This window comes from Lepeophtheirus salmonis, chromosome 8 (assembly GCF_016086655.4).
Source record: "Lepeophtheirus salmonis chromosome 8, UVic_Lsal_1.4, whole genome shotgun sequence".
NCBI classification, from domain to species: domain Eukaryota; kingdom Metazoa; phylum Arthropoda; class Copepoda; order Siphonostomatoida; family Caligidae; genus Lepeophtheirus; species Lepeophtheirus salmonis.
Window position 1 is genome coordinate 31,094,349 of NC_052138.2, and position 9,073 is coordinate 31,103,421.

The window sequence follows — 9,073 nt, forward strand, 5'->3', positions numbered from 1 at the left end:
AATACAGCGAGTAGCCCTTCTTTAAAAACAAATTTTGAGGGCCTCTGAAGATGTTGTTTCTTGTGTTGGCAGCTAGCCAGAAGTGTTTGGCGTCAGTTAAAGAAAAAGGCATTGATCAACAAAGAGGAAACGGCAGAGTGTCATTTTTGCAATCGGAGCATGACGAGACAATGTTGAGGTTCCAAACTTCTAAAGCCTGGACCCAGTGTTTGGCCTACAAGCTACCTAGAGCTCAACACCAATGACTTCATTGTATAGGGTGCAGTTAAGGAACATACTAACAGATCCTCCTGTACATAAAAACCGAGATGATGTCCTGGATCCGGGAGAAACTCAGGAATCTGCTAAAGGAAACTGTTATCAAGACCTGATCCCGTTTCAAAGGTCGAGTCGATGCCGTTCTTTGCACCAAACGTGTTAATAGGAAATAATATTTTTTATGTTTAAGCATTCATTTTCCATTGGTTTTTATTGAAATCGGATAATTAGTTTAGGAGGAAACCCATTTTTAAATCGTGTTGGTTGTTGAATAGAGGTCGTGACCTCTATTCAACAACCATGTATGACTCTTTGTATATACATAATGTACACATTCAGAGTGTGCCCTGTAAGTTTGTGCCCTCAGGGTCCACATTACGTAAAATGAAGTCTACATCTTTGTTGTACATAAACAGAAATCTTATAATACTTATTCTTGGAATGCTTTGTAAATTATCAAAACTTTTGTACAATTTTTTCAAAAAAATATTGACTCTTCATTTATTGTTATATTATATATAACATAGATTGTATTGTATTGGCCACAGCACTAAATTCTTGTATATCTATTCATCCTTTTTGAGATCTAACTTTAAACAGACCTTAGCATTTTTTTAAGAACTCTTATCGGATCAAATGAAGTAGTGTCACGCGGCAGATTAGATTGATCCAAGTACAAATATGATATATATTATTTCCCTCATTATCTTCGTACCCTTGATATTTGTCTTTCTAATTTATATTAAATCTCAATACAATTCATCCAATCACCAAGATGAGAGTGATCCTGGCTGCGAATTATCAATCTTTACAAATGAATGCAATAATTTCAACCAGATGTATTTCTAAAACAATGACCGACTTTAATTAGACTCCTTTTACAATGTTATATCATACATTGAAATAACTAATTTACTCAATGTAACCTCCCTCAGCCTCGAGGACACCTGTTAGCCTCCTTTCGAAGAAAAGGCTGCACTTTTTTATGAAATTTACGTCCATGGCGCCTCAGCACTTGTTCACACAGGCCATCAAGGCGTCGATATTGGGGTGATGAATTTTACTGGCTTTGGACTCTTTTTGTGGTCAGAAAGCAAAGTTCAATGGTTTAAGGTGTGATCTATATGGGGTCAATATCTCCTTGAACCAAATGCCCTTGTTATTATTGAGAAAACAAACTTTTCCGTGTGTGCAGTGACCTCGTCCCGCTGTAGCACCATATTTCCATCTTTAAAATGTTGTCTATACCCATGGGATAAATTTTGTCCTCTGGATGTCCATGTAGTCAGTCGTAGTGAGACATTACCTAGTTGTGAACTAGGATAGGTAGTTATGGAGCCAAAAAAATCCAATGACATAACGCAGGCTGGTTTATTGGAGGTTGTTGGAATCGGCATTGCTTAATGCAAGAAATCTGTCATTCCACCTGTTCTGGTTCCTGTATCTGCCACACTCATGCCTGTACAAAGGAGAGTCTAGAAATTAATTATATTGTCGTCCTCATCTTAGACTAGGGAGAAAAATGCAATAAAAAAGCAATACATCTGATTCATCAAGGAATCTTTTTGAAATAAAAGTCACGAAAGAGCCCCAGAAAGAAGGTAAACTTTTTGTCCAGATTGGAAATCCATACCACGTATTTCCAACTATCTTTAAGTTGTTGTATTTACTTAACAACTCAGAACTTGATAAATGTTATTGGAAACCATATACATGGACTTAGTACACTTATTTTGCTCCATTGTCATTGGTTTGAACTCAAATTCCTATAAAATATTATATCATTCACCTATACTATTTTCAATAGATCCAAAAACGTCTTCCTACAGATTTTTAAAATGTATAACTTATGAATGTTGAAACATGTAATAGTTAAAAATTATTTTTATCAAATAAATTTACGAAACTAATTCAGTTGTAATCAACAATAATAAGTTTTATTGGGATCAAAAATAGGCTCTTAATGACCTCAAATGCCCAACAAAATATCATAGAAACACGCCTTGTTATTTTATACGTCTACATGCTAAATGTCATACTTATGCTGAACAATATGCCCCGGTACTGATGAGATTTATCAACCATTTTGCATACTTATATATAAGTTAAAATACTTTTTGACTATAAAACATTGAGAAAAAGTTAATCCTTATTCTAAAATCCTCTTGACAATATGACTTTGGTGTTTCAATACAATATAATTTGTTATTCTTATAGTCAAATATATTCTTTTTTTCTCGACCTTTATTTATGGCATTCATGCAATGACATTAAAATAATTAATTAATTAATTAAAACACAATTATATAAAAAATGACATTGGTAGACGGGTATATAAAAAATAAAACAAAAGTTCCAAAGTTAAGGCATAAAAAATTTGATAAAAAATACACCATAAAATAATTTCAAAGGAAATATATTTAAATACTTAATAGAACACAAATATAGTGTATACGAATATAATAACACTACTCCATTGGTGTCAATTTTCCCTTCCATTTTCATAGTCTATAACACAAACTGGGTTTTTGTTAAAGTAACATTGATCTTCCAATGGCGTGTCCCATTAATAAAGGTTAAAAAATCATCCTTATTTAGTTTACATTCGAAGGTATTCCCCAACTAAATTTTGACTCTTATAATACGTCATTTAAAATCATAGAGAAAGTGGTCTGTGGTTTCTAATGTTCCGAAATAAAGGTACTCCACATCAAAATTTCCAGTAAGTTTTCTATATATGAACCATTTCTTTCCAAACGTTAACAAAGAATTCCTAAAAGTATTCACACATCAGTTAAACATTTATTTTATATTTTAGAAGGAATATTTCTATGAAATGTTCATTATTTAATGCGAGCTTTGGGAATCAAATTAGTACTCATCCAATTTGATGAGGTTGCATGTATTAAATAAAATGATAGCTAGATTGATATAATTCCTCACATTTAAAAAAAAGAAAATCTAAGAAATCAAACAGAAAAATAAAAGAACAACCTTCAAGCAAAACATTCAATAAAGTTCACTAAACTTGATTTTAAAATTGCATAACCTACAAATAAATCCTAAACAAGAAATTTTCTATATCAATAAAGAATTACATATATTCACATCGGGGTCCACAGGATTATATATTCTTTTTTTTTTTTTTTTTTGGTTTTTGGTATTTTTTTAAAAAATGTTTTAGAAAAAAAAATGAAAAATTAAATTAAATTTCAAATTTCTATAGTAAAAAGGAAACATTCCTTCATTGGGGGGAGGGGGGGACTAGAGGCCAACACCTGCGGACGCCCCATGAAATGACTAGTGATGGGTGGGAGACGGATATGATTTATGAAGACCTGGTCTTATGATGTTAATCGAATTGAAATGACGTCATCATAAGTCTTTAATAGTGAGTAAGAATGGTATACGTGGATATTATTATTTCATGGTACCTTGGGAGGTAGAACTAAATCCCATCATTGATCTTCCCTCTGTATAATGGGAATTAAATGTCCCTGGATAAATATTGCAGGGAATGAAATGAATAGAAATGAAGCAACAGGGAATTAGGGTTAGATCCGTCTAAAAAACTAAAAATACCGTAGTCCATGTCATCCCGTCATAATTAATTTTGTTAATCATAAGACCAACACTTATTGGTCTTTCATAGAGACCATGACCATTGAAATAACATAGTTACTAAATACGTCATTTCAGCTATTGAAGTTGATCATAAATGAGACTGGGTATGTGAAGTTTAAAGTAAAACTCGTGAGCTAGAACGTATATTACACAAAGTATGGTCGAATCTATATACAATATCTAATTTGTTCATTTTTTTCATTGCAGATACTGACGGAATCCTTCTCTCCATAATTATCCAATACTCAACTTCTACAATAAAATGATTCTATTATAATTATTATCCGATATTTAATTAGAAAATATCTCCATAAATAACCTCCTCAGAAATATATTTTCATCATTTCAAATAAATTATTATAATTATATTATATTATATAAAAAATATTATAACTTTATATATATTATACTCCAGTAGAATAATATATTATATTTAATGATCTACTATTTTTTCTTATTTTTTAACTAGTTATAAGATATTTGATATGAAAACCAAGTGCTCCCCCTTCTACATAAGCTTTACAGAGAAACTCCACTTTACTTCAACACAACCGTGATCCCTAATTTTGCCGCATACATTTTCGCCTCTGATAAATTTGCCTCATGGAATTTTTGATACATAACTTATTCGCCAACTTTCTATGTTTTTATTTTAAAGGTTCGTATTTGACTTTTGGTTGACTTTTAATGTTGTATCTCTACTATACGGACTTTTTGATGTACAAAAAAAAAACAAATATGGCGGCCTTTATCCCCTCGAAATCTACAAGATTTCAAATTGAAAACATTAAAAGGAAGTCGAATTTCTGTCAAATAATCTGTGGCATCATTTTTTTGGGATATCAACTTTACTTTGACCTTGGATTTTTCATATTTCATAATGTCTTCATTCATCATTTTTTTCGTTTAAAATCCTATGAAGTTTCAGGAGCGTCTGCAAGGGGTGGATTGTAGGGGCTGTAGCCTCCTCCCAAATTTTTAGTAGAAAAATTAATATTTGATTTTTTTTTTTAAATAATTTAATATTTCGAATTTAATTATTGTAATTTTTCTGCAAAAATTTAATTTTTTTGTAAACAGCAGTGGATTTTTTAAAATTTTTATGTCATCACCTGTGTATTTTTGAAATTTATCTTGATAAAATTTAATTTTTTCTGAACAGCAGTAGATTTTTGATTTGTTTTATGATTTAAGTTTTTTGAAAATATCTACAAATTTATGAAATTTTATTCCAAAAAAATTAATATTCATTTTGATTTTTCAAAAAAATTTATATATTAAAATTTAGTTTTGGAATTTTTTCCCAAAAATTTAACTCTTTGTCAACAGCTGTGAATTTTTGAATTTTATCTCCAAAAAATTAAAATTTTGAAATTTTTTATGAGCAACCGTTCATATTTGATTTTTTCCCCAAAAATTTAATTTTTCAATTTCTTTTCAAAAAAAAATTTAATTTTCTTTTTTTTCCAAAAAATAAATAATTTTTTGATTTTTTTTTTCGAAAAAATTCCTACAAACAAAGCCCCTCAAAATAGTATTCGACAGACGCCCTTGTGTTTTGCCGCAATAGTAGCATCTTACATCGCCATACAAAACGTGTATTAGGTAGTCTCTATAGATTGAAAAGATGAAAAATAAAAAAATAATCAGAGGAAAAAAGAAGGAACAGTGATATTATAGGGCGAATTAGTCAAGGATGCGGGATAATGATACTATTTTGGTAGGACTCATTGCCCAGTAGCACCTCCTTACTCATAGTCATGGTTGATGCTTGTAGATATTTAAGAAATTTTATCAATAGAACAAAAGGAATTTTTTCATAGTCAAAACTAAAGAAAAAGTTTGATATAAAAAAAATACGGCGAATATGTGATGTGACTAAAGTGGAAGAGTTAAAAATATATGCGGGGAAATTGCTCACGGTCAAAATGTTTTTGTGGGATATACCAAGAACCACAAATTACATATACATTCTCCCTTCCTAGAGGGATGATTATCATTGTAATGAAATAGTATAATGTTGTCCATTTAAAACAACCTGAATGTGGAAGGTCAAAGAATTAGAAAAATACCTCATAGATTTTGGCTCATTTTAGCATGAGATTCCTGTTGTATATTGGTTTTAGATACACCCCGAAAAAAATCACTTTGTAAAGTACAAAGAGTGAACAAACCATTTTATAAGACAGAGATTTAAACAAAATAAGTTAGCAAAAACTTTCATACATCATTGATTATTTGGGGTTTTATGTAACCATATATCAATAACTAAGTTAGTTACCTTTTCACATCAATGAATTATATTATTATCACTTCAGGCTAAAATTAAAGTATCTCTGGTAAGATTTAGCATGAAGGAAAAATATTTTTTTATGGATTTAGAGAGTCTCCATTCATAGATTAAATGAGCACCTTTATACTATTTCATTTTAGAAATAGTGATCCCTCTACAAACCGGCCCCCTCCTCCACAAAAAAGAAAAAACCTTTCTTCTTACCAAAAAAACCTCCTAATACTTAAATATTTACAACAATAATTATATCTTACTAATAATAAAAATACCCTAAATAATAGCAACAAATGAACCACCAAAATATTTTACATTTATAACTCAATTTTTACAAATTATTTTTTCAATAAATTTATTTCTTAGAATATTATCAAATTATAGTTAATATTATTATATAGTATTTATTATTTGTCCAACGTATTTTACTAAAGAAACACTTATTAATGCTCATTATTATAATTGATTATTTATTCATTAACATTTTTTTCTCAATATGCCTTATATATTTTAAATGAATACTCATAAAAAAAGTACTTTTTTTGCTAGTCAATATATTTTTGTTTTCATATATTTATTTATATTTTTATTTATTAGTAAATCAGCTTTCCATGGGATCAATTATGTACAAAATATTATCATCATAAAAGAATATTAATATATACCTATACATACATCTAACATTTTTTTATATATATTTTATTCCCATATATGTCCTTAAATACTTATCTATGAGCAAACTTTTGAGTCACTCAATCAACCAATTAAAATAACAAAATATATCTACTATCATTTATAAACAGCTGTTTTAATACAATATATATGTAGAAAAGGTTAGGGAAAAATATTGTAAGGCTCAGTAGCTAACAAAACATATTAACGCCTAGATTTTTGCGTAGTTACATGTACTGTATAGTTAGAACAAGTCAAATAGGTATACAAATATTATTGTTAGTAAAGTAATACATACAATTAGGTAAGAATATTCAAACTTATAAAACAAACGTTAAAGTGTGTAAAAACAATTCTTAAAATATAAGTAATATATATAACTATGTCGTATAAAGAATAATTATATTGAAATTGTTAAGAAAAGATAGAGTTTTGGAATTTAAAAAAAAGGCTATGCTTAAGAATATCTTTATTTGTTTTTGAGAGCTAAATGGTGTTAAAATCAGAGAGTCTCGTTTAGTGAAGTATCCAATAGGTGCCAGATAGGTTTTTAATATCTCACTAAATAAAAATTAAGCTAAGGAATTGGTACGCCTACATTTAATAGGAGGCGCTTCTCTAAGTGTGATGAATAAAAAAGCTTTAAAAATAAAAATTACAAGAGAAAAAACTCAATCTCCACTGAAACTCAAATCTATTGTACAATTTTGTTAACTTGTGTTTTTTCATTATATTGTGAATTAATTAAATGCCAGAGGGACCCTTGGGACTCGAGTTCGAATTGAGTTCATATTTTAAAGACTTTCGACTCAACTTGATTTCACAGTCAAAGACTCGAGACTCGACTAAATAGCTAAGACTAGATACTCGTAAGCTAGCTTATACTGAACGCACTAAGAGCCTAAACTCTATGGATCCTATATTATAACTATGGACTTGAAATTTTCTCAAGAGAAATATGATTAAAATATTTATGGACTTGGACTAATATTAATAGGACTTTTCCCCACATCTTTTGAATTGTATTCAGCTTTCAACAAGGCTTCAAGAGTGTCTACTTGAGTAACATTAGTTTTCAAGTAGCCTAAATTATTTAAAGCATTCTACTATATCTTCCATGATCCTATGATTTTTACTTAAACTATTACCCTGTAATACAAGAAGAAGACATCTAATGTAATCCGAATTTATCCTCTCTTTCAGGATTATGAGATAGTAATATTACTATTTTTTATCTAATAAATATTGTAGTAATAATGGATTCCAATAAATCAAAGTGTTTCGCCCCAAGATTTGAAACGATTTACAAAAAATTGTAATTGAAAGTGTAGTTTTTCTTAGCATTTTATTGTATTACTGTATAGCCAATAAAAAAGTTATCAATCTTGTAGATTTGAGTTTACTTTGAGTTTAGATAATACGATATACAGGGTGTCCACGACAAATTGGAACTACTTTAAACTTCATCCAGATCCATAATGTGGATATTCGGGGTTAAATCATACTAATATAAAAGGTTGCCTGAACAATACACTATAACTTCCACCACAATTGTTTTGACAACAAACAATAGTCATCATGGAACAAGCAAGGAGAGACGCCATCCTCGAATTGGCTCGCACGGGACAAAAGCCCTCTGCTATCTACAAGCTTCTTAACTACCCCAAAACCACGCTGTACCGGGTATTCAATGCCTGGGAGGTTGAGGGGAAGGTCTGCTGCAATGCCCACAACATGAGAAGTGATCGAATCCGCACTCTTCGCTTCCTTGAAGACCTCCGGAAGTCCATCAAGGCTTCGCCGGGGACTTCTTTGTCCAGGTTGGCCAAGAACCGTGGAGTGAGCAATCAGCTGGTATCCAAGGCTGTGAATGAGGACCTCGGGTACGGGTATGGCCAAACAATACATCCTCACAGCATCCATGAAGGCCACCAGGCTCACCATTGGTAAGCTTCTCCTCAATGACCTGAAGAGACATGGAGGAAGAATCATCTTCTTCTCCGACGAGAAGAACTGGACTGTCGACAGAAGCTACAATGTCCAGAATGACAGGTGGCTTGCCAAGGAGAGAAAAGAGGTCCCTGCGGTCTTCACCACAAAGTTCCCAGCCTCCGTGATGACCCTGGATGTCATCTGCAGGACCGGTGAGGTGATGCCTCCTTTTTCTTCAATCCCAAGGAAAGGTTTAACGCGATAAGGTACTGCGAAGTCATGGAGGAGTTCGTCATCCCC

At 31.1% G+C, this 9,073-nt stretch overlaps 1 long non-coding RNA gene across 1 annotated transcript in view; it reads left to right on the plus strand.

The window, feature by feature from the left end:
• The window catches only part of LOC121123455 (uncharacterized), a 148,422-nt gene extending 144,098 nt beyond the window's left edge, over positions 1–4,324 (plus strand). The window contains exon 2 of the long non-coding RNA XR_011781452.1: positions 4,090–4,324. This is a non-coding gene — a long non-coding RNA (uncharacterized lncRNA). The remainder of the gene's footprint in view (positions 1–4,089) is intronic.
• The last annotated feature ends 4,749 nt before the right edge of the window (positions 4,325–9,073 follow it).